Source organism: Erythrolamprus reginae, chromosome 6 (genome assembly GCF_031021105.1).
Source record: "Erythrolamprus reginae isolate rEryReg1 chromosome 6, rEryReg1.hap1, whole genome shotgun sequence".
Classification (NCBI taxonomy): domain Eukaryota; kingdom Metazoa; phylum Chordata; class Lepidosauria; order Squamata; family Dipsadidae; genus Erythrolamprus; species Erythrolamprus reginae.
In genome coordinates this window covers 44432642-44457190 of record NC_091955.1, presented here as the reverse complement: position 1 = coordinate 44457190, position 24549 = coordinate 44432642, and the positions used below count along the sequence as shown (strand labels likewise).

Sequence of the window (24549 nt, the reverse complement as noted above, 5' to 3'; positions counted from 1 at the left end):
TATTGTTTAGTGAACTTTCATCTAACCAGTTAGTGAAGAAATGCAACATTATTGTATATTATTTCTTAATGTTTTTATTGGGTATTTATTATATTACACTTTGTATTAGGTGAGATTTTGCACATTATTTAAGGACGATTTCAAAGATTAGAAATGAATAAATACAGCAAACTCATAACTATTACTCTGACTTGATAAAGCCAATGTTGCCAACATTAAATATGCATATATTTATTGGATTACCTTTCGTAAGCTCCTTAAAACCCATTTCTGTCATCAGGCTTGGGGGAATTGAGATATTCATTCCCCCCAGGCCTATACAATTTATGTATGGTATATTTGTGTGTATGTTTGGTTTTTAATAAGGGTTTTTAGTTATTTTAAATATATTAGATTTGTTATATGTTGTTTTATTATTCTTGTTAGCCGCACCGAGTCTACGGAGTAGGGCAGCATACAAATCTAATAAATTTTAAAAAAAATTAAATAAATAAATACATACATACATACATACATACATACATACATACATACATTTATATCATGCCTATTTGAGTCTTAACTTTGCTGGTGCAAGTTCAACATCTAAAGCCTTATACAGTGATCCCCCGTTTATTGCGTCCCCAACCATTGCGAACAGGGTACTTCGCTATTTTTCAACCCGGAAGTCAAAAATACCATCTACGCATGCGTGCCGGGCATGCATGCGTAGATGGCAGCGGCTTCCCTGGGTCTTCCCCCTCTTGCTGGCGTCAGCGAGGAGTTTCCCCACCGCCCACGCAAACTCCTCGCTGCCGCTCGCCCGCCCTTCGCCTGCCCACGCCGTTCGCTCCCCCTCTTGCTGTCGGGAGGGCGAGAAGCCCTCCCCAGCACCCGCTCGCCCGCCCTTCGCCCTGGTGGAGAAATTCCAGCCCCCACCTGGTCCCGCCCGATCCTCCTCCCTGAGGCAGCTCGCCCTCCCATGGCCGCTTCCTCCACCCTCTATTGCAAGCCTCTCTCCTCCCATATTCTGCCCCCCTCCCAGCTTCCAAGCCGCATTCGCCTTCCTCCGCCACCACCAGCATCCAGCTCCCGGCCAAGCAGCCAGGAAAGCCGAGCCGGGCGTGGCGGGGAACATCGGCGCGGGAGGCAGGAGACGGCCGCCGTCACCGCCATACGCGGCTCGGCTTCCCTGGCTGCTGCTCCGGTCGCCCGATCGTCTCCTGCCTCCCGTGCCGATGTTCCCTGCCAAGCCTGGCTCGGATTCCCTGGCTGCTTGGCCGGGGGGGGGGCTCGGCCGAAAGGAGCTGGAGACGCAGAGCTGAACACACCCCTTCATCCCCAAAGGCCGGCCTTTTTGTCTGGGAGGGAAGATGACGTGCCGGTGGCACAGGGGCGAGGGGCGAGAGGCAAATCGCTGCGTCTCCAGCCCCTTTTGGCCGAGCCCCCCCCCTCCGGCCAAGCAGCCAGGGAAGCCGAACTGGGCTTGGCGGGGAACATCGGCACGGGAGGCAGCTTCTGCCGGACATGGGCAATGGGCGGGACAGAGAAGCGGGGAGAATCAGGAGGCTCCTTTGGCAGCTGGGGGCTGCCTGGCTTTGTTGTTTTGGCTGCAGCGGGTGCCAGGCAGCCTCCAGCCGCCAAAGGAACCTCCTGATTCTTCCCGCTTCTCTGTCCCGCCCATTGCCCGTGTCCGGCAGAAGCTGCTGCCTTATTGCTCTTTGCCGGCGGGATGCAAAGTGCTGGGGTGGGAGGGTGTCCTGACAGCCCCCCCACCCATATGCTTCGCCTCCCGCCGGGCAAGAGCGCTCGGGTGGCAACTTCTTCTAGATACGGGCGATGTCCACGCTCTCTCTCGGCGCTTTCGAGCCGAGTCCGTGAGCGAGTTCGCTCCCGGACTCGGCTCGAAGGCGGCGAGAGACAGCGCCAAGGAACGGGCCCGGCCACGCTCTCTCTCGGCGCTTTTGAGCCGAGTCCGTGAGCGAGTTCGCTCCCAGACTCGGCTCGAAAGCGCCGAGAGACAGCGCCAAGGAACGGGCCTGTCCACGCTGTCTCTCGGCGCTTTCGAGCCGAGTCCGTGAGCGAGTTCGCTCCCGGACTCGGCTCGAAGGCGGCGAGAGACAGCGCCAAGGAACGGGCCTGTCCACGCTCTCTCTCGGCGCTTTCGAGCCGAGTCCGTGAGCGAGTTCGCTCCCGGACTCGGCTCGAAGGCGGCGAGAGACAGCGCCAAGGAACGGGCCTGTCCACGCTCTCTCTCGGCGCTTTCGAGCCGAGTCCGTGAGCGAGTTCGCTCCCGGACTCGGCTCGAAGGCGGCGAGAGACAGCGCCAAGGAACGGGCCTGTCCACGCTCTCTCTCGGCGCTTTCGAGCCGAGTCCGTGAGCGAGTTCGCTCCCGGACTCGGCTCGAAGGCGGCGAGAGACAGCGCCAAGGAACGGGCCTGTCCACGCTCTCTCGCGGTGCTTTCGAGCCGAGTCCGTGAGCGAGTTCGCTCCCGGACTCGGCTCGAAGGCGGCGAGAGACAGCGCCAAGGAACGGGCCTGTCCACGCTCTCTCTCGGCGCTTTCGAGCCGAGTCCGTGAGCGAGTTCGCTCCCGGACTCGGCTCGAAGGCGGCGAGAGACAGCGCCAAGGAACGGGCCTGTCCACGCTCTCTCTCGGCGCTTTCGAGCCGAGTCCGTGAGCGAGTTCGCTCCCGGACTCGGCTCGAAGGCGGCGAGAGACAGCGCCAAGGAACGGGCCTGTCCACGCTCTCTCTCGGCGCTTTCGAGCCGAGTCCGTGAGCGAGTTCGCTCCCGGACTCGGCTCGAAAGTGCCGAGAGACAGCGCCCCCCGGACCCCCAACCCGGGTTTGGGGGGCTGCTAGGAAGCCCTCCATGCCGGCGGCAAACAGCCGCGCCGCCCCCAATCTTCGGCTCCTCGCTAGCGCTGTGGGAGTAAAAACACCATCTGCACATGCGCAGACGGTGTTTTTACTTCCGCATCGCTACTTCGCGAAAACCCGCTCGTTGCGGGGGCTCCTGGAACGGAACCCTCGCAACGAGCGGGGGATCACTGTATTGAATACCAAGTTTACTAAGATCTGTTTGTCTGACAAGCTGTTTGTTGGGGTAACCCAGATGAGTGCAGATTTTCTCAATTTAGCAAATTTGACATGATTTATTTATTTATTTATTTATTTATTTATTTATTTATTTATTAGTTGGACTTGTATGCCGCCCCTCTCCGAAGACTCGGGGCGGCTCACAACAAGTAAAAACAGTCACAACAATCCAATTAATTAAAATATTTAACGATTTAAGAAAAACCCCATGTAGTAGCAAACACACACACAAGCATACCATGTATAAATTAACATGCCCAGGGGAGATGTTTAGTTTCCCCATGCCTGACGGCAAAGGTGAGTCTTAAGGAGTTTTCGGAAGGCAGGAAGAGTAGGGGCAGTTCTAATCTCCGGGGGGAGTTGGTTCCAGAGAGCCGCCGCCGCCACAGATAAGGCTCTTCCCCTGGGACGCGCCAACTGGCATTGTTTAGTTGACGGGACCCGGAGAAGGCCCACTCTGTGGGACCTAATCGGTCGCTGGGATTCATGCGGCAGGAGGCGGTCTCGGAGATATTCTGGTCCGATGCCATGAAGGGCTTTAAATAACCAACACTTTGAATTGTGACCGGAAATTGATCGGCAGCCAATGCAGACTGCGGAGTGATGGTGAAACATGGGCGTACCTAGGTAAGCCCATGACTGCTCTCGCAGCTGCATTCTGCACGATCTGAAGTTTCCGAACACTTTTCAAAGGTAGCCCCATGTAGAGAGCATTACAGTAGTCGAACCTCGAGGTGATGAGGGCATGAGTGACTGTGAGCAATGAGTCCCGGTCCAGATAGGGCCGCAACTGGTGCACCAGGCGAACCTGGGTAAACGCCCCCCTCGCCACAGCTGAGAGATGGTTTTCTAATGTGAGCTGTGGATTGAGGAGGACGCCCAAGTTGCGGACCCTCTCTGAGGGGGTCAATAATTCCCCCCCCCAGGGTAATGGATGGACAGATGGAATTGTCCTTGGGAGGCAAAACCCACAGCCACTCCGTCTTATCCGGGTTGAGTTTGAGTCTGTTGACACCCATCCAGGCCCCAACAGCCTCCAGGCACCGGCACATCACTTCCACCACTTCGTTGACTGGGCATGGGGTGGAGATGTAAAGCTGGGTATCATCGGCATATTGATGATACCTCACCCCATGTCCTTGGATGATCTCACCCAGTGGTTTCATGTAGATGTTAAATAGCAAGGGGGAGAGGACCGACCCCTGAGGCACCCCACAGGGGAGAGACCTCGGAGCCGACCTCTGACCCCCCACTAACACCGACTGCGACCGGCCAGAGAGGTAGGAGGAGCACCACTGAAGAACAGTGCCTCCCACCCCCAGCCCCTCCAACCGGCGCAGAAGGATACCATGGTCGATGGTATCGAAAGCCGCTGAGAGATCGAGGAGCACCAGGACAGAGGATAAACCCCTGTCCCGGGCCCGCCAGAGATCATCCATCAACGCAACCAAAGCGGTTTCCGTGCTGTAACCGGGCCTGAAACCCGACTTCTGGGGACCTAGATAATCAGCTTCTTCCAAGGACTACTGGAGCTGGAGTGCCACCACCTTCTCGACAACCTTCCCCATAAAGGGAAGGTTGGAGACTGGACGATAGTTGTTAAGTACGGCTGGGTCCAGGGAGGGCTTCTTGAGGAGGGGGCGCACAAGCGCTTCTTTATAGAGTGATGGAAAAACTCCCCTCCCCAAGGAAGCATTGGTAATCTCCTGGGCCCAGCTCCGTGTCACCTCCCTGCCGGCCGAGACCAACCAGGAGGGACACGGATCCGGTAAGCAGGTGGCAGAACTCACAGCTCCGATGGCCTTGTCCACTTCATCAGGTGTCACCAGATCAAATCTTCCCAGACAGGTGGACAAGTACGTGCCCCAGTCACCTCGACTGACTCGTTGTCAGTCGATTCTGTTTTACAATTGGAGTCGAGGTCGGCCCGGATCTGAGCGACTTTATCAGCGAAAAACGTGTTAAACTCCTCGGCACTACTCTGCAAGGGCTCCCCAACTCCCCCCTGATTAAGAAGGGAGCGGGTCACCCTAAACAGAGCAGCCGGGCGGGATTCCGCTGATGCAATCAAGGCGGCATGGTACGCGCATCTTGCCGCCTTGAGCGCCACTTTGTAAGTCTTAATAAAAGCTCTTACAAGTGTTCGATCAGATTCGGACCTACTCTTCCTCCATCGCTTCTCTAGACGTCTCTTTTGGCGTTTCAACACCCGGAGCTCTTCATTGGTTCCGCCCCAGACGCCTGATGGACCCAGAGGGCTTTCAGACGGCGCTTGGGGTTATTCCAGAGGCACTCGTCCACAGTTCGGCGGAGTCCCTCACTGAGGCCTGGAACAGGGCTGCGGCAGGGGCTCTTGACCGGATTGCGCCTTTGCGACCTCTCCGCGGCGCTAGACCCCGTAGAGCCCCATGGTTCAACATCTTCATTGGTTCCGCCTCCCTGCGGGGAAGGATTGGAGCCAGGAAGTCAAGCCATAGCAGAAAATGGTCTGACCATGACAAAGGCAACGCTTCTAAGCCCCTTAGTCTCAGACCATTGCTCAATTGCCCGGAAAGGAATACCATGTCAGGTGCGTGCCCTCCCTCGTGAGTCGGACCCTGTACTACTTGAGTCAGGTCCATGGCTGTCATGGTGGCCATGAACTCCTGTGCCAGCCCAGAGGTTTCGCCGAGTGACGGCAGGTTGAAGTCCCCCAGGACAATGAGTCCGGGGAACTCCACCGCCAACCCGGCTACCTCCTTGAGTAGCACAGGCAGGGCTTTTGACACGCAGCTGGGAGGCAGGTACATGAGAAATAAGCCCACCTGAACCCCTAAGTCCAACTTCAGCAAGAGAGACTCGCAACCTGCAATTTCCGGAGCAATGAGTCTACGCAGGCAAAGGCTCTCCCTGGCTATAATAGCCACTCCTCCCCCCCTTCCCTGGGGTCGAGGTTGATGCCATATCTGAAACCCGGCTGGGCAAATTTCAGAGAGAGGGACACCTCCCTCCGGGCCCAGCCAGGTTTCAGTAATACAAGCCAGGTCGGCCTCCTCATCCAGGATCAGATCCCGGATGAGGAGAGCTTTATTTACCACCGACCTGGCATTGAGCAGCAGCAACCTGAGTCCAGGGCCAGAGTTACACTCATCACCAGTACCCAAGATTGGGCTCACAGAGCCGGAACAAGGGACCGTTATTAAGCAACGGTCTCTCGTTCCCCTGGAACAGCTAACTCTGTGGCCCCCACCGTATCTGCCTCTCCCCAGCAACACAGGGATATTCCGGCCCTCTGCCACCCCAGAGATCGGTGCCCCTTCCTCTCCTGTCTCCCGAGCATCAGGTGGGCCAAACCTATCATTCATACTACTCACAATCATCTCATCCATACTGTACTCCCACCCACCCCAACCATCACACTCATACCAATCATTCATTCCATGCACAAGATTAACTCCATTCCAATCATCCATTAATTAGCGAACCCTCCCAATATTAAAAAAGATTAAATTAGTAATAAGTAAAAAGCTAATAAAATGTGGCACAATATAAATACATATAAATAGGACTGTAAATCCAAGCAGCTATGAATGAAAATTGGTACTATAACACATGATAAGACCATCATATGGGCACGTTTTCTTTAGATAAGACAACTTTGCAGCAATGGAAATGTCCAGCATCTTCCTGTGCTTCCACCACTTAGAAATAGTGATTCTGAAATGAGTCCAAAAGGCCTGAAGACAGAAGGAACCCAAGACATTAATATAGACATCTACGCTGACCTAGTTAGCAAGATGCTGTATGACACATAGCTATCTTCTACTACCAGCCACAGGCTTCTGACATTAAAGCTACAATGATTAAATCTTCCTTTTTTGTTATCCCCAAACTCCTATTTATAATTTTGTATCTGTGTTTCTCCTATGTTTCAAATGGAATACATTGCAAAAAAAGGGTTCTGGTACTTTGTGCTTCCTTACCTTTGTTAGTTAAGAGACAGATTTCAATAGAGAAAATTAATTGCAGAATTTTAATATTGAAGTCATAAAAGACTGAGTTCAGTGAATAAGTCTTTTCCTCAAGGCTACCCATGCATTCTATTATATATCTTCCTTTAACAGCAGTGACAAAATATGTACGGTATATTTATGTGTGTGTGAATAAGAAAGCAGTCAAGTTAGAAATAGTTAATTATACTGTATATTTTTAAAAAATAAAGCACCATATCTATTGGCCTTAAGTACTATGTACAATGTGTGTTAATAGCTACTGTATTTCAAAAAGTTTGTTATGCTAGTGTAGTAAAGAGCCAAGGTGGCACAGCAAGTAGAGTGCAGTACCGCAGGCCACTAAAGCTGACTATAGATCTCCAGGTCAGTGGTTCAAATCTCATCACCGGCTCAAGCTTGACTCAGCCTTCCATCCTTCCGAGGTGGGTAAAATGAGGACCCGGATAGTGGGGGAAAAGATTTAGGGCTTGGAAAACATTCTTAGCAGAGAGTAACAATGAAAGATCTTACAAGCTGGTAAGAAATGGGAACATTGCTAGCACCTGGTTAGGGCTGGAAAGAAACATTTCGGAGCAAATAGAACAATAAAAACCCCCTACAAAGGCAGGGTTTGGAAAACATTATCCACAGAGAGTAACAGTGAAAAAGCTTGCAAGCTGGTAAGAGCTGGGAACATCATTAGCACCTGGTTAGGGCTGGAAAGAAACTTGCTTGGAGCAAGTTAGAGTAATGAAAAAAACTCTGCAAAGACTTAGAGCTTGGAAAATATTCTTTGCAGATAGTAACAATGAAAGAACCTGCAAGATAAGATCTGGGAAGATTGTTAGCACCTAGTTAGGGCTGGGGGAAAAAGCTTCATAAAAAGCTGCATTCAGAGTATAAGACGCATCTGAATTTTCAGCCTCTTTTAGGGAGGAAAAAGGTGCGTCTTATACTCTGAAAAATGTGGTAATTAAAGTGTTGACTGTAAGCCATGAAACGAGTTCCAGGTCTCCCTTAGGCATGAAAGACAGTAGTGTGACTTGCTGGGAAGCTCCCCAGCCTGGCTGTGACCTTTTAAAACAGCCGGGCGGCTTCCCAGTTGTCTCCCGAAGCCGAACGCCAAACCCGAACTTCCGCGTTCGGCATTCGGAGGCTGCTGGGAAGCCCCCCATCCCGGCTGTCACCTTTTAAAACAGCCGCGCAACTTCCCAGCTGCCTCCAAACGGTTTAGAAAAAATTTGCCTCTTCTTACGAACTTTTTTCGTGTTACGAACGCCAAACCCGAACTTCCGGGTTCGGCGTTCGGAGGCTGCTGGGAAGCCCCGCCGCCCGGCTGTCACCTTTTAAAACAGCCGGGGGCTTCCCAGCAGCCTCCCGAACGCCGAACGCAAAACCCCAACGCCAAACCCTCCACGCACTTCGCAAATTTTTTCTGAACCCTGGGTTCGTATCTCGAGTTGTTCGTAAGACGAGGGGTTCGTATCTTGAGGTACCACAGTATATATATATGACGGTCTTGGTATATTCGGGTTTCTTCCCGTGTAGGATTTGGAAATTTCTGGCGACGTTTCGACGAGGTCCCACTCGTCATCTTCAGGCTGGTGTTTCTGTCCTTGTTCTCAGTCCTTGTTCGCCTGAGAACAAGGACAGAAACACCAGCCTGAAGATGACAAGTGGCACCTCGTCGAAACGTCGCCAGAAATTTCCAAATCCTACACGGGAAGAAACCCGAATATACCAAGACCGTCATACCTGTACCCGTGAAAATCTACGAAAACACACACACACACACACACACACACACACACACACACATATATATATATATATATATATATATTGTTGTTGTCACCCTGTTTAAAAGTAACCTCTTTTATTTACATGTTACAATATCAGGGAATTCTTACAAGTATATTTTCCTCCACATAGGTAATTGGACAGTTAAAAGTGTCACACAGCAAGGTAGTACAATAAATTAAAATGTAATAAACCTGCTGTCCTAGCTGTGGAGGACAAAGGCATTCTCTTTGACTATGAAATCTTTCATAATCAGTTTATTTATTGAAACCTGAAATCATTCTATCCAGTTTTCAATATTACCAGTCCAAACAAGGCCAGTTCAAATTTTTATTTTTTTTTTTAATTTTTTTAATTATTTTCAAATTAAAAAACAAGACATTACAAACAAACATAAAAAGACCATACAAAACACAAAACATGAAAAGGAGCTACAATTGCTCCGCTCAAAATAGAAGTCTTTGTAATACAAAAAGGAAAAACTATTATAGATTAGATCAGTTCAGAGAAATAAACACATTCATATCAAAACTCTATCATAGCATATCCCAATCTAATCAATTTAACTATTTAACTATTTATTTTAACATCATTAAGTGTGTTTTTTATTCCACCAGATATAGACTATCTGCCAAATTTTATAAAATTCTGATTCTTCTTGGTTATTCAACCGCCTCGTCATCATATCTAACTCTGCACATTCTATAATTTTCCTAAATGCCTCCTCTTCTTTAGGTATTTCTGTTTCTTTCCATCTTTGTGCAAAGACAATCCTAGCTGCTACTAAAATATGAGTTATTAAATAATATATTTCTTTTTTATATTTATTGTTTGTAATGCTTAATAAGAAAAATTCTGGAGTTTTCCTAATTTCTTGTTGTGTAATTTCCCTTAACCATCTTTCCACATTATTCCAGTAATTCTTTGCTTTTGGACAAGTCCACCATAGATGGTAATAAGAACCAATTTCTTTTTTACACTTACAACAATTAGGTGATGTATTTGGAAACATTTTTGAAAATCTATTAGGTGGCAAGTGCCATCTATAAAACATCTTGATTTGATTTTCTTTAAAGGAGACTGATTTAGTTATTTTCCAATTATGTGTCCAGACCTTTTCCCAAGTGTCTATATCTATTTCTCTACCTAAATTTCTACACCAACTATTCATATTATTTTTTAAAATCCAACCAACAGTCTTAAAACTAATCAAGTATTTATATACTTTTCCAATAAATTTTCTTGATTTTTAGTTAATAATTTCCCTAAGATATTATTATCTTTTCTAAGTATATATGTACTTACATCTTTTTGAAATCTGTACTTCATCTGTGCATATTGCCACCAATCCATTACTACGTCTGATTTCTGTAATTCTTGTCTCGTTTTCAATTTCAATTGATTATCTAGTATATCCCTATATTTCCATATTTTACCTTCTTGTAGTAGGTTAGGGGGACATATAGCTTCAATAGGCAAAATCCATTCTGTAATTACTAAGAAGTTATCTTTTTTTATATCATTCCATGCATCCAATAATGCCTTTCTATTTGTATTTCTCTTAAAGTATGAGTGAGTTTTATACTTATCATACCATACAAAAGGCCTAACATTAGAAGGCCTAACATTAGGTCATGGCCTTCTAAATTTTATAATCTTCTATTTTCCAAAGTTAACCATTCCTTAATCCATGATAAAGCTGCTGCTTGATAGTATAGTTTCCAATTTGGGAGGGCGAACCCGCCTCTCACCTTGACATCTTCTAACGCACTTTGTTTTATTCTTCCTTTTTTTCCTTGTCAGATAATTTTTTTTGTAATCTTTGTGAATTCTTTAAAGAAATGTCCCCCTGGATTAATTGGAATTACCTGAAATAAAAACAAGACTTTAGGTAGGATATTCATCTTAATTGTAGAAATTCTTCCAAGTAGTGATAATTGTAAATTGTTCCATATTTCTAAATCTTTTTTAATTTGACCTAAAAGTTTTATATAATAATCATTTTTCAAAGACATAGATTTGGCTAAAATCCAAATACGCAAATATTTTACTTTTGTTATTTTCATATTTGTCAAATTTTCCAATTGTTTTATCTGTATATCCGTCATATTTTTAGTTCATAATTGCATCTTATTTTTATTAATTTTCAAACCTGCTACACTCCCATATTTTTCTATTAAATCTATTAATTTTGGTATCGAGGTCAAGGGATCTTCTGTGATAAAGACAACATCATCGGCAAATGCCTGTACTTTGTATGATTCTTTTTTTAAATCTCTAATCCTTTAATATTATTATTTGTTCTTATTTTTATTAACAATGTTTCCAATGTTAAAATAAATAACAAAGGTGAGATAGGGCAACCCTGTCCAACTCCTCTTTATATCTCTAACCTTTCAGTTTGATTGTTATTTAGTATAATTTTGGCTATTTGGTTTGAATATGTAGCATCTATTAAGTTAAAAAAATTAGTACCAAAATTCATTTTATTTAATTGCAATTTCATAAAAGTCCAATTGACATTGTCAAAGGCTTTCTTTGCTTCTAAAAATACTAATGCCATTTGTTTTTCTGGATGTTGTTCATAAAATTCCACTGTATTTATAATTGTCCTCAAATTGTTTTTGATTTGTCTGCCCGGTAAAAATCCATTCTGGTCTTCATGAATTAATTAATTCATAATTTTTTAAAGTCTAGATGCATATATGGAAACAAAATTTTTATAATCTACATTTAATCAAGATATTGGTCTATAATTTTGAATTTTCCCCCTCTCTGTTCCTGGCTTATGTATTAACATTATTAATACATAATGATTTAGGTATTTTGCTGTCTGTTAGGTATACCATGATTTAGGGATCTTAGGATGGATATATGTTTATCCCAGGCATGTTTAAATTCAGTTACTGTGGATTTATCTACCACGTCTGCTGGAAGTTTGTTCCAAGGATCTACTACTCTTTCAGTAAAATAATATTTTCTCATATTGCTTTTGATCTTTCCCCCAACTAACTTCAGATTGTGTCCCCTTGTTCTTGTGTTCACTTTCCTATTAAAAACACTTCCCTCCTGGACCTTATTTAACCCTTTAACATATTTAAATGTTTTGATCATGTCCCCCCTTTTCCTTCTGTCCTCCAGACTATACAGATTGAGTTCATTAAGTCTTTCCTGATAGGTTTTATGCTTAAGACCTTCCACCATTCTTGTAGCCCGTCTTTGGACCCGTTCAATTTTGTCAATATCTTTTTGTAGGTGAGGTCTCCGGAACTGAACACAGTATTCCAAATGTGGTCTCACCAGCACTCTATATAGCGGGATCATAATCTCCCTCTTCCTGCTTGTTATACCTCTAGCTATGCAGCCAAGCATCTTACTTGCTTTCCCTACCACCTTTCCTGCACTATTTCCTTCTTTTCATCTGTTCTATGTCTTATTATTCCTTTACTATCTTGTAATTTCTTTATCATTTTAGATTCTCTGTGTTTTCTCAATGTAAAAGTTAACCATTGTCCCGGTTTATTTGCATGTTCAAAATATTCCTGTTTAGCTCTTTTTATTTTTTCAACTATTTGTTCTTGTTCTACCAAGTTTATTTTATGTTTTAACAAATCCATTTTCCTTTTAACTTTGTTATCATATATATTACTTTGTAATACTAATTCTAATTCTTTTAATTCTTTCTGTAATTGTTGGTATTGTTTCTTTTCCTCTTTAATTTTTTTTGCCCTGAAAGAAATTGTCAGGCCCCAAATATAAGCCTTTGTTGTATCCCATAAATTTTGTGGTGTTGTTTCTGCATTTTTATTTATACTAAAAAAGATTTCTAATTCTCTTTCCATTCATTCTATATATTGGGGATTTTGTAAAATAGTTCTATTCATTCGCCAATTTTTAAATAGCTGGGAAAATGGGAAGAAGTGGGTTTTAAAAATCCATTTTTCTATAGGGCAATTACAATGTTTACGGAAATACAATAGCACTCAGACTTATATACCACTTCACAGTGCTTCGCAGCACTTTCTGAATGATTTACAGAGTCAGCATATTGCCCCCAACAATCTGAATCCTCATTTTACTCACCTCAGAAGGCTGGAAGGCTACTCAACCTTGAGGCAGTCAGGATTGAACCTCTGGCAATCCGCAGAAAAATAGATTCAATACCCTCCATCCCTCATTTCCCTACTAAAATCAGGGTACTTTCCATTATCAGACAGTTTAAGGGTGGGATACATTTTTTTTACTACCAGTTCTGTTGGCGTGGCTTGATGGGCATGGCTTGAGGTTCATGTGGCTGAGTAGGCATGGCCAACTTGACATCACTCATGTCAAGATGAATCTCTCAGTAACTTTATTTGGCCTCCTTGCTTTACTGTTTTAATATCAAGTATTAAGCACTCTATTAAAATACCTTTTTTTTTACATGCAACCCTCCAAAATATTGTCTTTCTTTCTATACCAATTACTTCTAGAATGTCAACCTCTGTCAAATTTAATTTCATGCAAAGTGTACTGCCAAATCTTCAGTGCTAAAGTTTATTCACATTGAGTTGGCCACACCCACTCGGTCACATGACACCTACCAAGCTGTGCCCACCAAGTCACAGCCACTGAACTGGCAGAAAAGTTCAGTTAAGTCTTCTAGCATTCAACCTGGCTGCTTTTCTCTGCCACAGCATTCAACCTTTCTCAGCCTTATACACAAAGAGCAAGCAGGCACATATCTCATGCCGCTGAAAAGACTTCCCCACACACCATCTCCTCACAGAAGGATCTTGCACCGTGAGATGTCCTGTGGCCTGTCCCTTTATGGTCTCCCTGTCCCACCCCCCATGTTGAAGTACATTAAAGGGAAAGACTGTGGTGGCTGCCTTTCGAGCAGCTCTCCTGCGATGCCTTCCATTCCAGTGCAGCAACCCATTCACCTGGCCGGGTCTGGCAATGGGTTGTGTTCATACACCAGCAGGCAATGATTGTGCAGCTGGCACGAAAAACAGGGTCACCAAATACCGAAAACTACAGGCCTGAAGTCTCATTGCCGTTGTTGCCCTGTTCCTTGCACCAGTCGCACATGCACACCTCATTGCCTGCTGGTGCCTCGCATGGGCAGACCCAGCCAAGAGAACAGCCTGATGCACTAAAGGGTCACAGAAGAGATGTTCAGAAGGCAGTCAAAACCTATTGGCACCTTGAGGCTGATGACCCCCCCCAACCAAGGCATGGATGACGGTGAGCGAGGTGAAGAGCGAGCGGGTGGCATGAGGACAGAGGCACTGGGGAAGGCCGGAGCCAGGGAATGGTGCATTCCCCAACCTGGCCAAGGTGAATGGTGAGTGCGCGGAGGCTCCAGGGCCTCAGGGAATGGTGCGTCCCTGGGCCCCCAACCAGAGGTGAAGGATGAGTGGGTGGTGTGGCATGCTTTCCTTTGATGAGCAGAGCAGGCAAGGTGCAGAGGCAAGACAATTAGCTGGGACATGTGGCAAAGGCAACATATAAAGGTGGGGCAGGGTTGGGCGGGGCGAGTGGAGTGAGTGGCGAGCAGGTGGGTGGACAGGGCCAGCCAGAGGTAGTATTTGCTGGTTCGGTGAGCCAGTTAAAATTTCTGTTACCGTTTCACCCAAACTGGTACAAAACGGGTGAATACCACCTCTGACCTTACTGTAGTCCTTATTCCTTAAAAATTATTGCAGTGTGTGTGGTATGATGACTAATGGAAAGCAGTGCTATCAGCTAGCCTGCTATTGCACTGCTGGTCTTTAATATGAACATTCAGCTAAGTTACCTGGTTAAGATAGGCATGAACAATAGTTACGTTTTTGAGTCCAAGGAGAGGAGCGGCATATAAGTCCACTTAAACATAAACCTTTTCACATGTCAGTTCAGTGAATAGATAGGCAAATTAGTTTTCTATTGAAATTATGAAAACTACTTTTCTAAAAGGAAGATGAGGAATGTATTTCTCTCTTATCTAGTAGGCCAGTCAGATGCTGATTTATAATATAGCAAAAATTAGATTTTTAAAGCTTTGCAAGGGGTTTTTATTTGGGTCTTGAAGGATGGGAGAGTGGTCTTTCTGTTTTAAGTTGTCCGATTAAACACAAGCAAATTCTAAGCTTTTCTTCTGCTACCCACTTGCGTAAAATCATATATTTTAAATATACTGAACAGTGTTTCCAGGGGATTAAGTTAATTATCATGCCGTTCTACAGTAAATATTGTTCCCAGTGTTATTTAATGAGAAAGTAATGGTTTAAGAAAGAGAATTTATATGTGTATTCATTCAATCAGTCATTCTGAGCACACAGCTATAGTTATGAACAAAGAGTTTCAGTTTCATGCTGATGACTGATGAGAGATTTGAGAGTTGATATCAAGTGTTTTACAAACTTCATACTGTTTTTAAATTTATTAATCTATTTATTGCCTGAGTTTATTTCCCGTCTTTTATATCCCACCTTTATACTAGTGCATTCAGTACAGGTGTCAACACTATGTAAAGCAGGTACACTTTTAAGTTGTCATGTTCAAAACTTTGTAAAGCAATTCATTTTGAACAATAAGCTATTCGTTTATAGGGCACTGCAAATGAATAATAATAAATATTTAATTATTTTCAGTGCAAATATAATCTACTGTGCTTGGTTATTGATTGATAACACAATGTATGTATACCAAATCATTATGGTTAAATAAATGGCTGTTTCCTTCTAGTTGAATATGCTAAATTTCGTCCTTAGTATTCCAAATTGTTATTTGATAGGTTACTTCATACATGAAATTTAGTACTGAAGATTTGGCAGGGCACTTTGCATGAAATTAAATTTGACAGAGTTTGACATTCTGGAAGTAATTGGTATAGAAAGAAAGACAATATTTTGGAAGTCTAGAGTGGGCTGCACGTAAAAAAAAGGTATTTTCAATAGAGTGCTTAATACTTGATACTAAAATAGTAAAGCATAGAGGCCAAATGAGGTTACTGAGATATTCAGATTGTTCTACTTGTTCCAATAAAATAGTACAAAGGTTTATAGTGTTCTACTATAAATGTTCTACTTGTTCCAATAAACCAGTACAAAGGTTAAACATAGAACATTAATGTGCTGGTAGAGAATACATTTCTTCCTTTAAAATATAGCAAGTGTGTTTTTCATGTACTATTCTCTCAGCCCAACTCATCTTATAGCATTACAGTATTTTGGGAAAAATAGGACGAAGAATTATTGGTATGTTCGTTGCCATGAGTAGTATATGAAAAAAAAGGCTGGATAAAAATCTTAAAAAACCTATTACAGTGGTCCCTTGACTTTTGCGGGTCCAACTTTTGTGAAAGTCTATACCATGGGTTTTCAAAAAATATTAATTTAAAAAATACTCCGAGTTTTTTTGAACACCACAGGTTTTCCCGTGGACGCTCGATGTACAGTGCTGTGCGTTTTAACTCTCCTCCTCACCCCCCACCCCAAAGCTCCCGGCGCCTGAAGCATTTAAATGCTCTTGCCCACCCTCCCCCCTTCTGATTTCCCCTTGGCCTACTTTCCCATTTTTGTTAAAATAGCGAGCCTTTAAAAGGCAACTTGGGAAAGTGAACCGCGGAGGCTTCCCTCGCCTTGTCCATGTGTTTACGCCATGTCTTGGGAGGGGGGAGAGCTGCTCTCTCCACTTCTTTCGCTTTAGCGCTGGTATTTTGACGGACTCACCTTCTCTCTCCCCCGCTGACCGCTCGCCCCAAAGCCGTTACCCAACCAACCAGCCCATCGGAGAAGAGGGGAGGGGCAGTCCTGGCTGCCGGCAGCAAGCGCAGCAAAGCCCCCAGCTTGCCACCCCGCTGCCCCTGTGGGTTCTGCTCTCCATGCTTCTTTTGCTTTAGTGCCAGTATTTTAACAGACTCACCTTCTCCTCTCTCCTCCGCTGCCCGCCTGCCCGCCCCAAAGCTGTTACCCACCCAGCCAGCCCGCCGGAGCGGAGGGGAAGGGCAGTCTTGGCTGCCAGTAGTGAGTGCAGCAAAGCCGCCAGCTTACCACCCCGTTGCCCCTGGGGTTCTGGGGATAAGTAAAACCAAAAATCGAGGAAGGAGGGGGAGGAAGGAAGGGAGCATCTCTACTTCATGGAAATTTGACTTTTGCGGCGGTCTTGGAACGTATTCCCCATTAAAGTCAAGGGACCACTGTACCTAATGTGAGAAGATAATAATCTCCCACTGTTGTTTCTTAGTTCTTTCTTGAAGTTTATAAACATATATCTAGTCCATGTGCCATATAATTTCATGAAATAGTCTATAGCGTTTTATGCTCATATTTGAGAATATCTAGGGTTTTATTCAAAGCAGCAGCTGATTTTTGTACAACTTTATACAATAAGTTGATGTTGATTAAGCCTCAATCACTCCTGACATATTGATGATTTGAATCTGATTTTTCTGTGGCAAAATAGTTAAAATGTTAAATGCATATAAATTTTATTACTTTGTCTTTCTGGTCATTGTTTACTTGTCTATCTTACATATGTAAATCTTCTATAATATACTGAGTCATGCTAATGATCCATCTACAGTTCAGTTCAAATGGTTCAGAGAACCACTGCCATTGTTCCCAGGCAGTAGATCAGTGGAGAATGGCAAATTAGTAAACCTATTAATTTGGTGGATACTATATTAGTAAAGACTTGTTAATACTGACATTCAATGGCTTAAGTTAATGGCTATTTTCTAGCGATTCTTTGAACTGGACATGTGATTAATAGAATGCAAGACTTTATTGATGCAAAGGTTCATAGAGTGTTGCCTCCTTCTTCCCTTCTAATTGATTCACAGTATCATCTATAGCTAGTAAATGTGGTACAATTCGCTACAAGGCAATACATTTATGTACACTGAGAGCATATGCACCTAGACAAATTCCTTGTGTGTCCAATCACACTTGGCCAATAAAGAATTCTATTCTATTCTATTCTAAATTAATTAATTAATTCAATTAAAAATCCAGTGAAGGTGGTATGTATTTGTAAGACACCAGGGGTTCTACTTCAGCTGCTGACCTAGCAGTGCATAGTACCTTAAAGAATGATAGGCCTAAAAATATTCTAATCTAGTAATTTATTGGTATTAATTGGGTTGCTATGAATATAAAACAATGGGTTTCATTTTAAAAAGTGGAAAATAAGTTTACAAAGAACATAGAACAGTCTAATCTAACCTAATTTAACCTAACCTAATCTAATGTGACATCATTGTTCATTGAAATAATAATGTCTTTTATTGTAACTTTATCATGCAAACCCTTTCTGCTTATTTTTAAAAGTAATTTTGTTGTACGCCATGAAAAAAGAAATTAACCACTTTTAAGTCACGTCACTTAACATAAGTATATTTAAGAGGCTCAGAGAAAATAATTGAAATAGATTTTTATTTTGGGCTCTGAAGAAATAGTTGCTGCCAAAGCCTTAATTTGCCCATGCCTGGAAGAACTGAGTGCCTTTTTGTTCCTTTCCCATCTGAAGCAACAATTATTATCTGACCCATTTTCTTACACAAGTAACAAATAGCCTCTGTTAGTTTTTGGCCTTTAGAACAATGATTTTTTAGGACAATTCATTTCAAATGCCACATGATTAAGGAAATAGTCTTTAAATTGTAACATAATATCAGGTGTGGTTTTCCCCATTCCTTTATTTTCTGCCATTGTGTTTATATATCTTTGATTATATAAGATTACAATAGATTATGTAATATTTAAGAAAAGACTAATTATAGTAGTTACAGTATAATGAGCTGAATATATTTTTCTTTCATTTTGAAAAGCCAGCAAAAAATACCTTTCTGCAGAAACTTTTTCTGTTGTTATTTGGCAACTATAAAATTGTGGTTTATGTTTTAGTGAGCTTTTATCTTTATTATTAAACATAGAGTGAAAGGGAAGGTAGACTTCAATATAGCTACACTGTAAAATGAAAAAAAATTATTTATTTTGAAAGGAAAACATTCTAAAGCTATGCCTGTCTCAAGCGTGTTTTAAATCACCTGGCACAATTGTATAATGGAATTTATTTTAAAAAAATCTAAGCTGTGATAAGATTCTATTATGTGTTGTGCTAGCCAAGGACAGAAAAAAAGAAAAGTCATAGATACCACCAGGGGATACCAATTACATTAAAACTCCTTTAAGATTCTGCTTCCAGAATGTGAAGAATCCTAACTTTATTATAGCTTCAGTTCCAGTAAATCGCTGCAAATTCTGATAAATGCAGCAAGTTAAGAAGCAAGATGGAAGGGTATGAATCATATCAACTGGCAATGGAACTGTGTAGTGCATCAAATTCAAACTGCAAAAGGTACTTTATAGTGCACTTGTGTTGAATCCAATAACTGTTCTATTTTGCAAATCTGCGTGCTCATGGACAGATGATGGTGGGGAAAGGAGATAAATGCTTAGATAGGGGTTTTTTAATACTATTGTGCAGTTTTCTTGGCAAAGTATTTTGGAAGTGGTTTGCCATTGCCTCTTTCCTACCGTGTTTCCCCGAAAGTAAGACAGTGTCTTACTTTCTTTTTATCCCCAAAAGCCCCACTATGTCTTACTTTCGGGGTATGTCTTATATTGTTAAAGGGGCACTGACAGCTAAAAAAACTGTGTAAAATGTGTTTTTTTAGTGTATATGCATTTTACCTTCTGTGACGGGCGGAGGGGGGGAGGTTTCTTTGGAGTAGGGACGTGCCCGAGTACATTTGCAGAGGCGGCAGTGACAAGTGCAGGGGACGGCGCGGCGACGTATGGAGAGGGGGACGGTGCGGACATGGGCAGGAGGCGGCGCGCAGCTAGATGAGAGGGAGGCGGCAATACCCCCCGTGTTTCCCCGAAAGTAAGACATATGTCTTACTTTCGGGGTACGGCTTATATTAGCCGACCCCCCTGAAACCCCCGATACGTCTTACAATCGGGGGTGTCTTACTATCGGGGAAATAGGGTAGGGCTGAAAGAAAATGACTGACTCACGTTCACCCAAGTAGCTTCATACCAAAAGCAGTAGTAGAAGTCATGACAGGGTCTGGGGGGGGGGGGAGAATGTCGGTAGATTTCTCTCTGTCTACATATACATGTGTATATCACAATCTTATGATCTTCCATGTATTAAAACTGGAACATAAATTTGAATTATTTGAATTATCTGCTGTTCTGATATCATTCATGTAGATGTTTGCTAAGAATTACTGAATTATTAGGGATTACTTCTGAGTACATGTACATAAGAGTATGTTGAAAATGACTTCTGAAAAAAAACCACCTCTATTTCAGGTATCTGAATTTGTGCTTCTTAAAACACTTCAATTGTTAGAGGTGAGGTCCATTTGGTTATAATTTACAAATTTATATATTGAACTATTGACTATTATTTCCAGCTGTTTATTCAAATATTAATGGTCTTATCTTTGACTGCAGTTTGCATTCTTTATGTTTGTACTATTAGAGATAGCACGTTGTACTATTAAATTGTCCAGCATCAAATTATGTTTGGATATCAATGTAAAATATAATAAAACTGACAAACCTTTATTGACAAAAATAAGTTTAAATGCACTGATTAACCTAATTTAGAAACATTTATTAATAGAGTAGTCTTATGGTTGAATTGAAGTGGATGATTAATTTGTTGTCATAGTTAAGGAATCAGACAAACCTGAATACCAGAGTTCTAATTCTGCATTAGCATAAAGCCATCTAAGTGACTTTGGGTCAATCATACTCTCTCAGCCTTAGGAAGCAAGGGTTACCATTCCTACCATTCCTTCTAAGTCTTGCCAAAAAAATTGAGACTACTCCAAGAAGACATTAACCATCTACACTGACAAAGCGATGAAAAAATAATTTGTGTTAAGTCACATTGGCAGTATTCTTATCCTGGAATATGGGAAGAATAGTTTATTATAGTAGATTAGTATACTGATCTGCATTTTTCCATTTAGAAGGAATTTGTATTTTTGAAAGATTTTTTACTTACAAGATTAAATTAGCCCATTGTATCTGGTTGTGAAAACAACTTTATAGAATATTCTTGTTAATTTCTATTATTTGTTCCAGTGGAAGATGTGGACATAGAGGAAATTGTAGGAAATTGAATTGGATTACCTAGTTAATATACTGTTTTTACATATAATGCTGTTAATAGATGAATGTGACAGGAGTGTTTTGGGCTGTTTTATAGCATTTTAAAAGTGTTTAGAAAATTATTCGGAATGATACACTGTGCATCTAGAATTTTTAAAAAGTACTTAATAGGATAAGTGGATAAGATCCCTCTCCCTGAGGATAATTATGAAGTGGAGAACCTAGCAAACACTTAGCCTGCAGCTGGGAAATCAACAAGCTATCAGCTGCCTGGCGAGTATGACTCAGTCTCAGCGTAAGTGATAGCTGATTCAGAGAACAAGGAGCTGGATCCTGAGTTTGGGAGACTTCCAAGACTTAAAACATATTATCAGCTAAGTGGGTGTGAGGAGAAGAGATTGGCAACTCTCCTTTAAAAGAATGAGCTTCAATTTCTCTCATTGGGTAAGTATCCTGTTTCCCCCCAAATGACATCCCCTGATAATCGGGCTTTTGAGTGAATGGCAATAAGGCCAAGCGCTTATTCCAGGGTTCAAAAAAATATAAGACAGGGTCTTATTTTCAGGGAAACACAGTAGTCAAACTCCAGCCATTATTTCCCCAGATTCCCTCCTCTTGTTGGAAATAAATTCTGGACCTACTGCATTCCCTTTTCATTCTTGGTTTCTCCCAAGTCTTTGTCCAACAAATGGATATTTGGTTTATAACCCCTAGACTGCTTACCATAAAATTGCACTACATTTTCAAAAAGTTGCTCAGTTTCTCCTGTCGTAGTCATTCAGTCATAATGGAGCCAAAAAACTTTCCAGACACACTGACTAAACTAACCCACCCTCTCCGTGCATGAATTGCTGCATTTGCTTTTGACTAGGGGAACAATCAACAGATTTCCTCCAATCATCAAATAGAGATACAATCTCCAGATGCACATTAAACAATTTGGACAGACATTTCATTAGCAAGCTACATCTATATTTTAACAATCATAGCATCTACATCTTCAGCTTTTCTATTTTTTATACTTCTCACAATTTTTTATGATTTTACATCCATTTTTTAAATGGACTAGTTTGCTTCTTCAACAAAGGCAGCTCTTTGTTTTGCACCAACTTCCAAAACATTTTTGTTTCTTTATTTCTTTCAAAATCTATATTTTCTCTTCTACTCTTCATCTTCGCAGTTTGTTCTTCCTCTTTGGCTACCTTTTTTGCAACAATTTTTACAATCTATAATACGCATCATAAAATACTTTTCATAATTTCTTCATCGTTTTCTGGTCTCCTCCACATCTTTTCTCCACAGCTCTGTGAATTTCTTTTACCATACTGTTATTTGGTGCAGCAGTGGATTGTTTCTTCTTTTGCCCTTATTTTCCTATAGCGCTTCATTGATTCTTAAAATTTTGTAAACCCTTTTGGATTTTCATTGTTTCTGCATAAATTTATCATAAGATGTGATCTGATGTCCGCATGTTCCAAAACTTGATAAAGAGAAAGCCCAGTTAATTGAATGAGCAAAAACATTATACTTGTTCATTGATTTATTGAGTAAAATTATTGAGTGTTATCAAGCAAAGAATGACGTACGATTTGTGATATATTAAAGTTTGTGGAAATATGTTACTAGATAGATAGTCTAGGTGTCTCAGGTCAAATGGCACTCTACAGAGGAAGAGCTGAATATCTTTCAATATACTAGTGATATTCATGACATGACTAGATTAAAGATTTTGGGAAGTTTAGTTGCTGATGTTCCCATGCAGGAAAGGAAAAACCAAAGATGCAAGACAGAATTACAGTGGGAACATGGAACAGAGGAAGTATGAATATGGAAAAGCTAAATATAGTGGTACCTCTACTTAAGAATGCCTCTACTTAAGAATTTTTCTAGATAAGAACCGGGTGTTCAAGATTTTTTTGCCTCTTCTTAAGAATCATTTTCTACTTAAGAACACGAGCCCGGAAAAATTTCCCAGTAAATTTGAGAATGGCATGAAGGCCATTCCTGCCATTCCCCTTTTAATCCCAGCCATCTCAGACTTTTCTGACAGAGGAGCCTTTCAGCGGTGCTTAAGGAGGCTTTGGCAGTCCAGAGCGAATGAAGCATTTTCCTTTCTCTGGATGCTTGGAGAGGGAGAATAGTATGGGGGGCGCATGCTCCTCCTCGCCGCCTCAGAGTCCCTCTTTTTTTTTAAGCATTAAAGTTTTGGATTTTTTTGATTCACCTCACCTCACCTTCTTCCTTCGGCAGCGATTGTCCCCCTCCTCTTATTCCTCCTCCCACCCAAATTCTGAGCTTTTATTTCTTTCCTAATGGGTTTGCATGCATTATTTGCTTTTACATTGATTCCTATGGGAAACATTGCTTCTACTTACAAACTTTTCTACTTAAGAACCTGGTCACTGAATGAATTAAGTTCTTAAATAGAAGTACCACTGTACAGTGAAAGATGAAATCAGTTCACCATACATTGACATCTCAACTGGTAGCAAATTGAACTGGACTACGATTGGTTAAATTCAGTGAGAAGTTCATACTATTTACTAATCAAAACATGAAAGAGTTTTACATGTAAGAGTATATAACAATAATAGTCATTGTCTAGTTAAGTTTACTTTATTTTCATTGCACTTCATACAACGAAATTACATGTCATCTTCAGTGTACGTTATAACTATAAAAATAAAATACAAACACACATCCTTCACATGCTACACAATTGAATTGAAAACCTGATATTGCATTAATATTGCACTCTGCAGTAGAACTCAATATAGTTACTGCCTTGGGATAGAAGTTGTTTTTCAGCCTACTTATTTTTATTATCCTATACCAGTATAATAAAATACCATTTGCCAGATGGTAATAGCTCAAAAAAGGGGTTCCCAGGATAAGATGGATCTTTAGGAAAGTTTTGAACTTTCGTAAGGCAGCCAGAGCTATAAAGCTCTTCCAAAGATGGGAGAGGGCAACCAATGCAACAATGATTGAGTAATGTCAGTTCAACTTCACAAGCAATCCTTCAATATGATAATGATCCTATCACAGAAGAAGATGACTTGATGAGTGTTATGGACAAGTTGAAATTGAAATTGACAGAACATGTAAGCAAGATTTGCTGCTTGTGGTTAGAGACTAGAATTCCAAAACTGGAAATCATCAGGAGGAAAATGTAACTGAATTTTTTGGATTAGGAAACCGAAACAAAGCTGGCGAATACCTTATCAATTTCTGTGAATCCAATACAAGTAGTCCTCATTTAGTGACTGCCTCATTTAGTGATTATTTGCAGTTATTATTTTAAAAAGTAACTTTGTGACCAATCCTCGTATTTATGATCTTCACAGGTCTGTAAAGCAAAAAAACCCTGAAAGAAAGTTGTTAGCATTTCTCTTAACAATGCCTTCACTTAACAACCAGGTTACTCCCAATTGTGATTGCTAAACAAAAAAAACCTGTATTTTTTATTGCTCCCACAGTCTTCCATTAATCAATACGATGCTTATATATGTGAACTTCAGCAGATGGAGCACATAAGTAAAATAAAATTGGCTATATTGTTCAACAATGAGGTAGAAGAGCTCAGCTATAACAGCAAAG

General features: G+C 42.0%; 1 protein-coding gene across 4 annotated transcripts in view; it reads left to right on the top strand.

The window, feature by feature from the left end:
* GRIP1 (glutamate receptor interacting protein 1) overlaps positions 1-24549 on the top strand; it is a 585000-nt gene that overhangs the window by 202459 nt on the left and 357992 nt on the right. The gene's annotated exons all lie outside the window — the stretch shown is intronic.